At 46.8% G+C, this 16,324-nt stretch overlaps 1 protein-coding gene across 1 annotated transcript in view; it reads right to left on the bottom strand.

Moving 5' to 3' along the window:
* SLC7A11 (solute carrier family 7 member 11) overlaps positions 1–16,324 on the bottom strand; it is a 262,008-nt gene that overhangs the window by 232,288 nt on the left and 13,396 nt on the right. The gene's annotated exons all lie outside the window — the stretch shown is intronic.

The raw sequence follows: 16,324 nt of genomic DNA, 5'->3' as shown, positions 1-16,324 counted from the left end.
AGATCAAGATAACTTATGGCGTTGTGCCATTCACAGACTGACTATGTATGACAAGTTGTTCAGTAAATGGCCGCCTGAATGCCCTAATGTATGGCCAAATTTACTTAGACACCTTTCCACCAATAGTTGCTAATAAATCTATGTCATTTTTAGTGCTGATATAGAGGTCTTTTACTATCAAACTTACTGGCTGCACAACAGCATTACACATATACGAGTATGTCAAAAGGTACAGTATAAAGACAACAGAGCAACTCGTCAGCAGTATCCATCAGGCGTGGACATGCATAGGATGTATCCTAGGGAGACCAAATATTTGACTGCAACTGTGTGTTACATTTGGCAATATCATAAAAATTGGATATGTGACCGTCTTAAGGATTATGCACACAGCCATATAACAGCACAATTTTGTTCAGAGCCATAATAAAGCTTCCAAAGAGGTGCATGAGTCCTTCAATGTGCGTCCGTATGCTTCGAATTTCATACGGAGGCATACCTTGTTTTTTTCTGTCTGGCTCTGTACAAAAATTTTTTTTTGCTAAATGCAATGCTCCTAGGGGAGAATATCTCTGTACACATGGATTTCGATGCCGCCTGTATGACCGTGCACAGAGGCTATACAGCTCCGTATGAAAGGAGCAGTACAAACTTTGTGCCAGTGTGCATGAGCCCTTAGTTACTGTAAACGATAGTCATTTTTATGAATATTTCTCAAGCTAAACATCTTTTTATGCTAGGTTACTTCTATTAGCCTAATAGAAGGTAAAGCTTTGATAAAAATATTAAATAGTGTCACCAGAACAGATGGTTATATATAAGCAGTCTTACCAAATGATGAGGCTACAGAGACCTATTAACAATGTATTTCTGTCCAAGGCAGTATATTGTGTCCATTCACATTTCATATTAGTTATGTGTGTCATGCTCAGCCTCTCTACAGCACAATATACTATGATGTTTATGTTCCTTATCCTCTACATAATATTTAGAGTGACTGTTCACCAGGGTTAGCTAAGGCCATGGGTGTGGTGGGGCTTGTAGTTTTAACCCTAACCTCTAAAATTTGGCTATATGTGAGTGGGGTGTTTGTAGTTAAAAGCAGAAAAGGGCTTATAAAAAGAAGCCCTCATCAATTCTATTTTATTCTATACAATAATTTAAGTCAAGAAAACTATCCAAATAATAATATGTTTATTGATCAACATGGAATATTACAAAAATATGTACTGTGCATGTATTGTGTATGTACAGTGCATTCGAAAAGTCTTCAGACCCTTTAACTTTTTTCACATTTTGTTATGTTGAGGCTTATTGCTAAAACAAAAGAGAAAAATCAAGTTTTCCCCATCATTCTGCACTCAGTACCCCATAATGACAAAGTGAAAACGGAATTTTAGAAATTTTCGCAAATTTATTAAAAATAAAAAACTCAAATTTTGTGTGGACATAAGTATTCAGACCCTTTGCTATGACACTTGAAATTTAGCTCTGGCTGCTTCTCATTTCTCTAGATCTTCTTTGAAATGTTTCTACACCTTGATTGGAGTCCACCAGTGGGAAATTAATTTTTTATTGGACATGATTTGGAAAGACTCACCCCTGTCTATATAAGGTCTCACAGCTGACAAGTCATATCAGAGCAAAAACCAAGTCATGAGGAGGAAGGAACTGCCTGTATAGCTCAGAGACAGGATTGTGTGGAGGCACAGATCTGGAGAAGGGTACAACAAAATTTCTGCTGCACTGAAAGTTCCAAATAGCACGGTCGCCTCCATCAGTGGCGTAACTACCACGGGGCCCTCGGCTTGAGGGGGCCTGTGCCGCCGGCCGACACGACCCCCCCCATATGCCCAGTGGCGCCGCTAGCAGCCGTTATAGCTGCTACAGCAGTAGCACAGCTACTATGGGGCCCACGCCGCCGAGCCTCCAACAAGAATGGGCCGGGCGACAAAGGCCCTCTCATGCATGTAGGCGTCGCTAGCACCGGAGGGGGCCCCGGTGCTTTTAACAGCCAAATACATGCACTAGCGCTGAATGGCCGGACATGCCCGACCATTTTACAATGACGCTGATTGGCTAGCGGCGCGTTGACATAATTGTGCCGCTTCCATGCTTGAAAGGCCCTGATTGACAGGGCAAGTCATTCTGCCCCGCCAATCAGCGTCATTGGACGATGCTCGTTCAGCTCCTGCAGACCTGCTCATAAGAGAGCAGATCTGCATCACCAGCGAACAGGAATGCGGTCATGTGAGTATGTAAAGTTTTTTTGTTTTTTTTCTCTCATAAAACTGTTAATGGCATTATCTATCCTGGGGGCTCTATCTACAGGGGGGGTCGTCTATATGTGGGCCACTATATACAGGGGGGATCTATATGTGGGGATGTGGGGCACAATCTACAGGGGGGTCTATATGTGGTGATGTGGGCCACTATATACAGGGGGGTCTATATGTCAGCCACTATCTACAGTGTGGTCTATATGTGGGGCACTATATACAGGGGGAGCTATTTGTGAGACACTATACAGGGGTGGGCTATATGTAGAGCACTATCTATAGGGGAGCTATTTTTAGGGCACTTTCTATAGGAGTGGGTTATATGTGGGACACTATATACAGCGATGGGTTACCTGTGGGGTACTAGCAACAGGCTGGCTATATGTAGGGCACTATCTACAGAGGTGGGCTATACATGGATCACTACCTATAGGGGAAGCTATATGTAGGGCAGCACGGTGGCTATGTGGGCACTATCTACAGGGGGCACGGTGTGCGTGTGTGACAGTGTATGGTACTATTATAATCAGGGACACAGTGTATGGTGCTATTATAGTTAGAGGTGCAAGAGGTGTTGAGAATTTTAACTTTGTTTATAGGTGCAAAAATGTTTTAAAAGTGAGAAGCTGCAGACATCTGAGCGGAAAACGGCAGAAATGGGTCATGGCCGGTAGAAATCCATCATAGACGTCTGGACCAGAGGGAGAAGAAAAGAACTAGAATCTGAGATGTCACTGTTGAGTCACTTAATGTAAATGTTTATTCTGCCTCTAATCAGCACTGTAGTCACTGTATGATCTGCAGCGAGATGATTATGATATGATTTTTTTTTTTTGAAACAGCATCTCCCAGCATATCCTCACCATTTTTCGGGCCATGCTGGGAGCTGTAGTTTTACGCCGTACAAACTTATACGGCAGGGGTTGCACTAAATTGAGCTGTATTTGTCCTGGTGTTGTATATATGTACTGATCTTGGTTCTGATGCTGTATGTAAGTACTGAGCTTGGTACTGGTGCTGTATATATGTATGAGATTGGTTTTGGTTTTGTGTATATATGTACTGAGCTTGGTTCTGGGGATGTATTTGTGTACTGAGGTTGGTTCTGGTGCTGTATTTATGTACTGAGGTTGGTTGTAGTGCTGTATTTATGTACTGAGGTTGGTTCTGGTGCTGTATTTATGTACTGAGGTTGGTTCTGGTGCTGTATATATGTACTGAGCTTGGTTCTAGTGCTGTACATATGTACTGAGCTTTGTTCTGGTGCTGTATATATGACAGAGCTTGGTTCTAGTGCTGTGTTTATGTACTGAGCTTGGTTCTGTCTGTGTACTTAGCTTGGTTCTAGTGCTGTATTTATGTACTGATCTTGGTTGTAGTACTGTATATATGTCAGAGCTTGGTTCTGGATCTGTAGTTTATATAGGATATATTTATAATAACAAATTGCAAGGCAGATGGAATTGTTCTCAATTCATTGTATATTTAATGGAAATCTATCAGGTAGTTTTAACCCCTTGAACCGCCACCATGCGGTAATACATGACCTGACAATATTTCCAAACATTCCCTTGTATGTTTTTTTCAGATGCAGCAAAATTCTTAAAATCCACTTTTAAAACGACGCACACTATATGCTAATTACTCATTAGACGTCATGGGGCAGTGCCGCTATCCTGAAGAGTCACATAGTCCTGCCTCCAAACCCACCTTTCCATGTTTGAGTGACATCTCCCAGGCTGATACAACTTTCTCGGATGCGCTATTGCCTTGTGACACTATACACAAGGGGGTGGCTGTGTGGCACTATACACAAAGGGTGGGCTGTGTGGCACTATACACAAGGGGGAGCTGTGTGGCACTATACACAAGGGGGAGCTGTGTGGCACTATACACAAGGGGGAGCTGTGTGGCACTATACACAAGGGGGAGCTGTGTGGCACTATACACATGGGGGAACTGTATGGCACTATTTACAAGGGGGAGAGCTGTGGCTCTATCTGCAGGGGGCTCAGTGTGGTGCAATCTACAGGGGTCTGTGTGTGGAACTTTCTACAAACGGGGGCTGTGCTGCTCTTTCTACTAAGGGGGGGGGGGCTGTGTGGCACTATATACAGTGGGAGCTGTATAGCGCTATATACACTGGGGGCTTTAAGGCAATATCTACAAGGGGGCTGTATGGCACTATCTACAAGGGGAGGTGGGGGCGCTATCTACAAATGGGATGTGACACTGTCTATAGGCGGGGCTATATAGCACTGTCTACAGGGGGGCTGTATGGCACATTCTACAGGGGGCACTATTTATAAAGGGGGCTGCTTATGGCACCCGGGGGGGGGGGCCTGGTCAAGAGTTTGCTATGGGGCCCAGTCTTTCCTAGTTACGCCCCTGGCCTCCATACTTCTTAAATGGAAGAAGTTTGGAACAACCAGGACTCTTCCTAGAGCTGGTCGCCATACCAAACCACGTAATTGGGGGAGGAGGGCCTTGGTAAGAGAGGTGACCAAGAACCCAATGGTAACTCTGGCTGAGATCCAAAGATCCTGTGTGCAGATGGGAGAAGCTTTCAGAAGGTCAACCATCACTGCAGCACTCCACCAATCTGGGTTTTAGGGCAGAGTGGCCAGAAAGAAGCCTCTCCTCAGTAAAAGAAACATGAAAGTCTGCCTGGAGTTTGCAAAAAAGAACCTAAGGGTCTCTCAGAGTGTGAGAAACAAGATTCTGCGGTCTGATGAAACCAAGGTTGAACTTTTTGGTCTCAATTCTAAGCGTCATATCTGGAGGAAACCAGGCACTGCTCATTACCTGTCCATTACCATCCCTACAGTGCATGGTTGTGGCAGCATCATGCTGTGGTGGTGTTTTTTAGCGACGGGACACTAGTCAGGGTTGAGGAAAAGATGAATAGAGCAAAGTTCAGAGATATTCTTGATGAAAACCTGATCCAGGGTGCTCTGGACCTCAGACTGGTTCGAAGATTCACCTGCCAACAAGACAATGCTTCAAAGCACACAGCCAAGATAACAAAGGAGTAACTTAGGGACAACTCTGTGGATGTCCTTCAGTGGCCCAGCCAGAGCCCTGACTCGAACCCAATCGAACATCTCTGAAGAGACCTTAAAATGGCTGTCCACCGACGGTCCCTATCCAACTTGACAGAGCTTGGGAGGATCTGCAGGGAAGAATGTCTGAAAATCCCTAAATCCAGGCTTGCAAACCCTGCGGCATCATACCCAAGAAGACTGGAGACTGTTATCGCTGCCAAACGTTCTACAACTAAGTGCTTAGTAAAGGGCCTGAATACTTATGTCAATGCCATATTTTAGTATTTCCTTTTCAATAAATTAGCAAAGATTACTAGCCTTCTGTTTTCACTTTGTCATTATGGGGTATTGAGTGCAGAATGATGGGAAAAAAAACTTGAATTTTATTTTATTTTAGCACAAGGCCTCAACATAACAAAATGCAAAAAAATGGATTGGATCTGAAGACTTGTTCATGGGCTCTTATTTGATAATAGTATTATTTATTCTGTCCTCCGAATCCACTTTATTTTTTTCTCTCTTTCCTCAGTTTGATGGAGATTCTTCCTTGTAAATAAGTATAGTTTCCTATATTCTATGAGAAAGCGATGTATCCAGCACTCGTTGTAGTAAAATTTTAGTTTATCATAGCTATGCTTAAGAACCCTAGTGGTTTGAAACGCCTTAAGCATCCTCCCGGGATTATTTTAATTTGCCATGTTTTAAGGATGACCTAATAAACTAAAGTTTTACTAGAACGAGTGATGGATACATCGCTTTCTCATAGAATATTGCCTTTTGTATCTGCTGCCGACACAGAATTTTTCTCCTGTATCTACATGCACCACCAACATTTTCAACATAGTTTGGCAAGAATATGAATAACGCGGTGGAAATGTGGTGAGCGAACACTTGTAACAATTTTTTCTTTTATTGTCAAATGGCGTTTCCTATGCTGTCTAAAATTCTAGAGTCATGTGGATTACCTGAGGAAGTCTAAAAGTGAAGTGTGACTGCTGCACCTAGAAATGCATACCCTGACTACATACGCTACATGGGATCCGGGGTTAATCATTTGGTTTGTTTCCTTTTCACATTACTTAGCATTTATCTCATCTTAATTTTACTTCTGCTTTGACTGTCTTTTCTACGCTGCTTTATCTAGGTCTTCCTTCTGACATAATGCTGCTACTCTTTTTAACGTCTCCATCTCATTGAAAAATATGTTTCATTGTTTTTATAAGTACCATGACTGCCTAGTCAATCTATTAGCAGTAGGTTAGTGCTTATCAGACGGTGAGGCGAGTTTTACCAGCGAGGTGCCCCCTAATTGCTGGTGAGGCGCAGTTTGGATGTCAGTTTTGACAAAAGTGCTCATAAGCTGTACAATGTTTTCTCTGACTTCAGAAATCTCTGGTTTATCAATGTAACTGACTCCTTTTGTGCTTATATTATGTACTACTGGGTTCCGTAGATAAGATTGAAAAAAATGAAGGTACGGATGTAGCCATCTTTATCTTGACTCTGATAACTTGCTGCAGCATGATATCACACAACAAAAGCCATTTAAAAGTAATTGAAAAGGTCAAGGTAAAGGACCTTGCCACTGTGTATTTAATGCGTTAAAAGTCAAGATAAAGGCAGCTACATCTGTAATTTTATTTAAAAAAAATTGGCATGGACTGCGACTAATGTTGTGGCAACAACAGGCATCAACAATTTCTAGCTGGCTAGGCCGCAATAGAAAAAGTTTGAGAAACCCTGCAATAAGTCAAACCCGCTCAATACTGAATCAGTAGCTCTTGACAGTTTTGTCTATGATAATTTACAGATAGATAACAGGTAAACACTTATTGTAGATTGATCATTATGAAATTCTAGGCTGCACATTATCTTTGCATTCTATACAGAACATTTTGTATTTGGGTATTCTTTATAGGTTCTTTATGACAGTACTGCACGGGCAAATACTTTACAATCCCACTTAAAGAAAAGACACAAGCATTGACAAGAGGCAAGACAAGTCAGAGCTTTCTAGAATTTATCTCTCCACATTTCTGATCAGGGAAGACATTCTAAAAGTCCATCAAACCAGTCCATCAAGCTCCACTGGTATGACCTCGGAAACATAACAGGTTTTACATGTTCACATACATATTTGTTTGTTTTATTTGTCGTTTTGTTTGTCCCATTGGACACTTGTCTTATTTATCAACCTAAAGGCCATTTTACATGGGAAGAATTTTCTGCCAGGTAAACGAGCGTTAATCGACAACACAGCATGTTGGTACTCATTTACCACATTTAAAGGAAAGTACTCAAGTATAGATAACAGAAAGCAGAAATAGACAAGTATGCTAGTGGATATGGATATGGACCTATAGAATGGTAAAAACTCACCAAAACCAAACCTATATACCTAGAAAGCCATGAGACTAGGCACCGTCATTAATTAAAATATCGAAAATACTTTTTTAATGTACATATAAGACAGATAAAAATCAGCGGGATGAATCATACATGACCTGCCTAAGTAGAGTCGTGTGTTAGTGCACCTTCCCTTATCCCTACCAATCCCTTCACCCCCACCTTTAGGAAAAAGACACGTGACACCGAGGTTGGATGTGAAATGGCCACAGCAGCCGTTTTATTAATTTCACAGTTTAAAACAAATTAAATCCGAAACATTCGGATAACTAATTAGGAATCCACCAGAGAATTCCTCCTAATAATTCACATGACCCAACATGGGTCAGAATCATAAATAACAATTTAACGTTAACATTAGACCGAGCAGGGGCAGTCCTTGAAGCCATTTTAGATATTCCTTTTTTACACACCTCGAGTTAGCCATCTGCAAACCACTAATTACCTCCAGCCGTAAACCAGCTCGGAGGCACCGCTCACCTCTGCAGATGGCTCCAACCACCAGAAGTCCACTTCAAGGGGATAACACCCGATGAAGCCTTCAAGTGCTATACCGACCACTAGAAGTCCACTTCAAAGGGATAACACCCGATGAAGCCTTCGAGTGATATACCTTCCACCAGAAGACCACTTCAAAGGGATAACACCCGATGAAGTCTTCAACCATGTACCTTTTTTGGGGGACGCATACCCCCGATGCGACCCCCCCACCAATTTTGTACTGACTGGCCTCAAGGACTCCCCCCGCCAGCTGCCATGACACCAGGACCTACTCCGAATGAAAAGAAAAAACATGTTAAATAAGCACACAATAAAATTGCCACACTCATAAACAGACTTAATAAAGACCACAAGAGATAACACCAAATGGGCGGGAGGGTGGGAGCTTACTGGGTGAGTGGTTACTTCTCCCGCTGCTTCCGGCTCACTGCCGAAAAACAGCGGGAAGCTCCGTAACGGCCCCCTAACTCCTCCCTGTCCCTCCTCCACCTCTAACTTTCCCTACAAAGTTAACCCTTTCCCTCCTAGGGCTGTCATGGAGGCTTCCCTCCTAAGCCCTGCAGGCTGCGTCCAGCCTCGTCTTGACCTGCCTAAGTAGAGTCGTGTGTTAGTGCACCTTCCCTTATCCCTACCAATCCCTTCACCCCCACCTTTAGGAAAAAGACACGTGACACCGAGGTTGGATGTGAAATGGCCACAGCAGCCGTTTTATTAATTTCACAGTTTAAAACAAATTAAATCCGAAACATTCGGATAACTAATTAGGAATCCACCAGAGAATTCCTCCTAATAATTCACATGACCCAACATGGGTCAGAATCATAAATAACAATTTAACGTTAACATTAGACCGAGCAGGGGCAGTCCTTGAAGCCATTTTAGATATTCCTTTTTTACACACCTCGAGTTAGCCATCTGCAAACCACTAATTACCTCCAGCCGTAAACCAGCTCGGAGGCACCGCTCACCTCTGCAGATGGCTCCAACCACCAGAAGTCCACTTCAAGGGGATAACACCCGATGAAGCCTTCAAGTGCTATACCGACCACTAGAAGTCCACTTCAAAGGGATAACACCCGATGAAGCCTTCGAGTGATATACCTTCCACCAGAAGACCACTTCAAAGGGATAACACCCGATGAAGTCTTCAACCATGTACCTTTTTTGGGGGACGCATACCCCCGATGCGACCCCCCCACCAATTTTGTACTGACTGGCCTCAAGGACTCCCCCCGCCACAGCGAAACAGGCCTTGACCACCTTAAGCCTGTGAGTTCCGCCACACCACCACCGCCCTTTCAATTCCTTCTGCTATTGCCAAGCTCCACAGATCAATCCCAACCTCGGTCAAATGAACCCCATCGCTCCTCCAGTAGTTCCCCACTCCTGACTCCAAGTCCCTGTGCCGAACGCAAATGCCCCCGTTTTTGGCTACAAATCGGGACACCGCGCGATTAACCTTAATGCGAGCCTTATTGACTCTTTCCACTGACCTAGCCAGCCGCCAATGTTTTCTTGGGACAATGTCCGACCACACAATTACCAACCTGGGATAAGAAACCCACAAACACAACATATCGTGTTTAATATCCCGCACCAACTCACGAAAAGGGCGGACTCCCAAATCGTTCCCACCCACGTGCAAGACCAAGATCTCCGGGACCCTATCAAGCCGGGCATATGTCTGGAATTCTGCTAACACCCTACTCCACGACATACCTCTAAATCCCAGCCAATGCAAAACCGCATCCTGTCGCGGAATGCGCAACTGGCGACCGTCCGGGCGGACGTCCGCCCTCAAAGCCCCCCATTGCACGTAAGAGTGGCCCAGCAACCACACCAAACACGGAGGCGGATCTGAAACGGAAAAGCAAGTTAAATACCACCACACAAAACATTCTTATAAGTGCAAACAGCAAAACTCATAACAGATGGGGGCGGACATAAGACCTAAATCTGTTGGACTCCCAACGACCGATGCGCCGCACCCCCTCATCATCCAACCCCCAGCGCCCTGCTTCCGTTGCTGCGCCGATCCTGAAGGAATGAGATGAGTACGCGTCCGCCGCGACACCGACCGCCGCCAAACATTTTTTGAATACAGCTCTAAATTGAAATCTAGACAAAAATAACCCGTCCTCGTGACATAGCAATGGCAACTCCGGAGACCCCACCTGTGGCTTAAAACCCTGCCTGCACGCCACCGGGCACATAGCCGAACCCGGGAGAGCGAACAACACTATCAGCTTCCCCTTTCCTAATTGGTCAGTTTTTGACCGACGCAACCATACCTCCAGCCGATCTGTATATATGCTCACGTCTCTCAGTCTCAACCCCCCAGCTTGCTTGGTACTCGGCGAAACCAACTCGCCGATTCTAAATGCCCCAAAGAACGCCAAAGAAAAAGCTAACCGAAACAACCTCATCTCGGCCGAAGAACGACAGACCGATGCTAATGATCCGCCCAAAGAGCTCAACAGAGAAAACGACACAGGCCTTCTACGATCCGCCTCGACCCTACCTCGGCGCAAACCCTTCAAAGCCTGCCCCACTAAGAATTCCTTAGACACATCCCTAAAGCCCCGTAACTTGAAACCAAACGCCACCGCCGACATGAAACGGTTAACCTTTGCCAATGAAAACCCCGCCTCCCAGGCGTCCCCTAACCAGTACAAAAGTGCCACCAACCTGTCTCTATCCGTGTTGACGTCACCCAACTCTCTTACCCACTCCTCCCACTGCCTCCAACAAGCAGAATAAGCACTCCACGTTGAGCGCGCCAACGACCTTTCCACCAATCGTTCTACGGCGCCGAGACCAGATCCCAAAGATGTTCCGGGCAGACCACGCCGAGACGTTCCGCTCCCGGTGCCAATTGCCGAAACCGGTCCCACTGCGAGCGAGAAAGAGCATCAGCGATACAATTCCGTACCCCCGGCACGTGCACCGCCACCACCCACGCGTTCAATGACAAGCACACCAACACTAAATGTCGCAACAACTGAATTACCGGAGGAGAGGACGCCGTGATGTTGTTAATGGCCAGCACCACCCCCATGTTGTCGCAGTAAAAACGAACCTTCTTATCCCTGAGCCTGTCCCCCCAGATGGTCGCCGCAACCACGATGGGGAACAGCTCGAGCAGGGCCAGATTCCGCGTGAGTCCACTGGACACCCAGCTAGCCGGCCATTGACCCGCGCACCACGGACCCCCCCCATAAGCTCCAAAACCGCCCGCTCCAGCTGCATCCGTAAAAATATTCAAATCACTCGTATCCTGCGCTGGAGCCATCCATAGCGACCGACCGTTATACTGGCCCAAGAAGTCATCCCATACCTGCAAATCAGCCCGATGCTCCTCCTTGAGCCGTACAAAGTGATGTGCCGCACGCACTCCCGCCGTAGCCGCCACCAACCGTCTACCAAACACCCTCCCCATTGGCATAATCCGGCAGGCGAAATTCAACTTCCCCAGCAACGACTGAATCTCCCGCAGCGTAATTTTCTTTAACTTGCAAGCCCGACGTACCTCCTGACTCAAAGCCCCCAACTTATCCATCGGAAGACGACACTCCATAGCCACCGAATCTATCTCAATTCCCAAAAAACAAATCGTCGTTACCGGGCCCTCAGTCTTTTCTGGCGCCAAAGGGATCCCAAAATCCCTCGCAACCTTCTGCAGTGCATGAAGCAAATTACCGCAAACCGGCAAACCCCCCGGGCCGACGCACAAGAAATCGTCTAAGTAATGTATTAACGAATCGACCCCGGCTACACCCTTCGTCACCCACTCCACGAAGCTACTAAAAGCCTCGAAGTACGCGCAAGAAAGGGAACACCCCATCGGAAGGCACCGATCCACGTAAAAAGCCCCATTCCAAAAACAACCCAACAGCCGTTGGCTTTCTGGATGAACTGGCAACAACCTGAACGCCGCCTCGATGTCGGTTTTTGCGAGCAGCGCGCCTGGACCCGCAGCACGAACTAACCCAACCGCTTTATCGAATGAGGTATACACTACGGAGCACAACTCATGATCAATCCCGTCATTTACCGACGAACCCTTGGGAAACGATAAGTGCTGAATCAACCGGAATTTTTGGGGCTCGCGCTTTGGAACAATACCCAATGGGGACACAACTAAATCCTTTATTGGCGGATCAATAAAAGGCCCCGCCATACGGCCTAACGAAACTTCTTTAAACAACTTTTTCGACACGACCTCAGCATGCAAGTAGGCCGATTTAAGGTTCCTCCGCGTAACCGGGACCTCATAAGGAGGCGGAGGAATAATAAAACCAACACTAAACCCTTCGTAAAGCAACTTCGCCGCAGCCCTATCCGGATACTCATTTAGATAGGGGGCCATCCTTTCCACCCTCACCGGTGACAACCCCTTGACCAGCCGAGGAGGACTGGTTCCCTGACCTCTTTTTCCGCATACATTTTGCCGCCCCATGGGATGCACCATTACACTCCGAACACACGTGCTTGAACTTGCACGTGGCCCCGAACTTACACTGGCCATCGTTGAATTGCCAGCAGAATCCCAACTTTGCCCCACCGCCCTGTCCGACCTGACTGGACTGGCCCCCTTGGCCAACGCTCCCGGGAAAGGGCTGCCTAACCGGAGCCGTGACCCTTAACCAGAGAGCAATATCCTTCTGGTCCCATTGAATCGCCGGCCGAACCGCTTTACGCTGACGGAATTGCTCATCGTATCTGAGCCAAGCCTGCCCCCCGTACACCCGATGAGCCTCCCCAATGGCGTCAAAATAACAAAACAACGCCGAACAATTTTCCGGCGCCTTTTCCCCTATTACACTGGCTAAGATGGCGAACGCCTGCGACCAATTTACGAACGTCTGCGGGATAAGCCTATACCGCCGACGCTCCTCCTCGTCCTTCTTGCTCTCATCCCGCTTGCTCCTATCCAAATTGAATTTAGCAAGCGGCAGAAGAGAAAAAATCTCAACGTATTCGTCCTTCCAAATACGCTCACGCACCTCCTGCTTTAAGTGCGCCCCCAACGGACCTTCAAAGCAAACATATACCTCCCCGCGAGCACGATCATCAATACGCACCCGATCGCCGTCTTTTTGGGCCTCGGTCTGTACCGACACCGCGACCGCCTCCGTAGCCGCCATTACGGGGCGCGCCTGTAACAATCCCACTTCCCTGGGGCCCTCCCAAACTACCGCCGGGGACACCTCCGTAACTACTGGCGCCGCCGCCCTATCGAGACGCCCGACCAGCTCCCGCAAGCAACCCACCAAGTCCGCTAGACCCGCGCCGTCGCGCCCGCCCACGCCACTACCGGCCACCGATCCGACGCTAGCAGCCCCCCTGCCGACACCCGACATAAAAATCGCTGGATACGACAAAGATGGAGTTATGCACTCACCGGGCTGCACAGGCGCTGTGTTCCCGTCAGCCGGACCATCCTGCCCTCGCCGATACACGTCCAGTTCACCGTCTTCCAGCTCCTCTCTCGCCGACGACTGGCCATCCCACCGACATCTCCGAACCGGGGATGATGACGCGCTGGCAGATGGGCCGGCAACCTGCCGCCCGACCGCTGGGATCCAAACTTCCGACCGGACCTGTTGCCTCGACGTCGCTGCAGGTCTAGGCGTCCGTCTCGACGATCCTGATGAAGCCTGCCCCCTGGCCGGAGCATCACCAGGCGGGGCGGCCGTAGCTAGTCTTCCCGATCTTGCATCTGATGGGGGGTGGTGACAGGGAGCCCGGCCTGCGACTCCCTGAGAACCAGGGCCTGGGAAGGGGCGGTCCCCCCAGCTGCCTGGCCTGCAGCGTCCATATTAGGGCTCCCCCTGCGACGCCGTGTCCGCGGGACCACCTCAGGGCTGAGGCGTTCTGGAGGTCGGGACCGCCGGGAGCGACGGGCAGACCCGGCCTGAGTCACCGTCACCCCCGGCGACGCTCTCTGCCTCCTCTGAGCAGGAGCGGGTGTTGTAAACTCCCCCCCCCCGCCGCCATATTACTGCCAGGAAGGGGGCCGGGGGAGGGGAGCCTGTCCCCCACTTCAACAGACCTCATATGCCGTGCCTGACGTGGCGAATCGGCGTCGGGGATCATTGTAAGTGCAGCCACGGTCTCCTCCAACCAACCGGGACCATGGTGCACAGCAGCGGCACGCAGCCGCGCAAGCATATCAGCCTCAGACATGACGGAACAGAGCGGGGCAACGGGAGCTTACTGGGTGAGTGGTTACTTCTCCCGCTGCTTCCGGCTCACTGCCGAAAAACAGCGGGAAGCTCCGTAACGGCCCCCTAACTCCTCCCTGTCCCTCCTCCACCTCTAACTTTCCCTACAAAGTTAACCCTTTCCCTCCTAGGGCTGTCATGGAGGCTTCCCTCCTAAGCCCTGCAGGCTGCGTCCAGCCTCGTCTGGATGTAAAAAAAAAAAAGCCCATGACAGTAAAAGTATACATACAGAGTAAAGTGCAGTGTGCAAATATAATGCAAGGGAATAAGATGTAATCCCATAAACATGCAAGAACAGATGTATACAAAATGAGGGATATCCCCCAGCTATAGTGGGCAAATGTAAGCAATCAAATTCTGTATCTATAGAATATGATGGGATAATGTGTGTAGGACAAATGGCAAGTTTCAAACATACCCCAAGAAAGCATAAACATGCAAAGTAAAAGCTCCTTGATGCATACTCATATGGATAACAAACCGGGATGGCGCCAACCCCGACGCGCATTTTGGCACTGACTTCATCTGGGGGTGGCGTCATCTACTCAGGTACTTAATGTCACAGTAAACTAATCAGCAGTATTGCACTTACCCCCGGAACTTGTACAGTGTCATGACCTGTATTGATGGCCAGCCCCACAGTTCAGACTGCTGACTTTACCAACGTGATGATATCATCACGTAGTCACGTGACATACAATTAATCCATGCTTAAATTGAGTATAATATGATTGCAAAAAACAGTAGTGTGTACATAAGAGTGAAAATAGTGTATGGGGGTTACTTATGATGCACCAGATGTACACATAGACAAAAGGATATGATAATATATGGGAGTAGGCCTATAATGCCATAGAACTTAGAATAAAATATGGGTGTGTAAGTTGAAAAGGAGTGAGAGTGGGGAGAACAGGGGATACATATTACAGTGAGGGGTGACTTAATATATATATACAAATACATATATGTACAAAATTAGACACCACCAGACGAAAGCTGTGCAGATATGCGCGCCAAGGTTGGCCTCATTTGGGTTTGTTATCCACATGGGTATGCATCATGGAGCTTTGACCTTGTATGTTCATGTTTTTATGGGGTCTGTTTAAACTTGCTATTTGTTCTACATACATTATCCAATTAAATCCTACATACACAGTCCTTTGATTGCTTACATTTGACCACTATAGCTGGGTGATATCCCTCATTTTGTATACATCTGTTTTTACTGTTAACGGGATTACATCTTATTCCCTTGCATGATATTTGGTCTATGCACTTTACTCTGCATGTATACTTTTACTGGCATGGCTTTTTCACATCCTGTATGTTTCATCTCGGTGATGTTGCCTAATCCAGTGTGTGACTCATTTTTATATGTCTTATACAGTTTGTACATTAACAAAGTATTTTTTATATTTTCATTAATTACGGTGCCTAATCTCATGGCTTTGTAGCTATATATGTCCATTTAAAGGGAGCAATGATCGGAAAATATGTGGGGACGAATGAGCGTTAATATGAGCCTTTGTCCCCATACATTTTGCATCCTGTCAGCAGCACATCCCCTGTTTACAGGCTTGTATTTATAAGAAAAACCTAATGATAATTGTTTCAAATGTAAAACGAACAAACTGAATAACCATTTGTATAGTAAGTCTGACTATTTATTATTATGTCTAGAGAAAAGGCTGAAAAGCAGATGTAATTTATAATTTAAAAGGCACTAGGCACTGAACAGAGATTGCAGGACAACTATAAAGCCGCCAATCACATACGACAATGATTGGCTGAAGGGCCGATTCTAGTTTTTCTGCAGCCTGAAACAAAAATTTAAATGGCACCCCCCCAGATCTTGATTAACATCCCC

Source organism: Rhinoderma darwinii, chromosome 1 (genome assembly GCF_050947455.1).
Source record: "Rhinoderma darwinii isolate aRhiDar2 chromosome 1, aRhiDar2.hap1, whole genome shotgun sequence".
In the NCBI taxonomy this organism is placed as follows: domain Eukaryota; kingdom Metazoa; phylum Chordata; class Amphibia; order Anura; family Rhinodermatidae; genus Rhinoderma; species Rhinoderma darwinii.
This window is presented reverse-complemented; position numbering and strand designations above follow the sequence as displayed.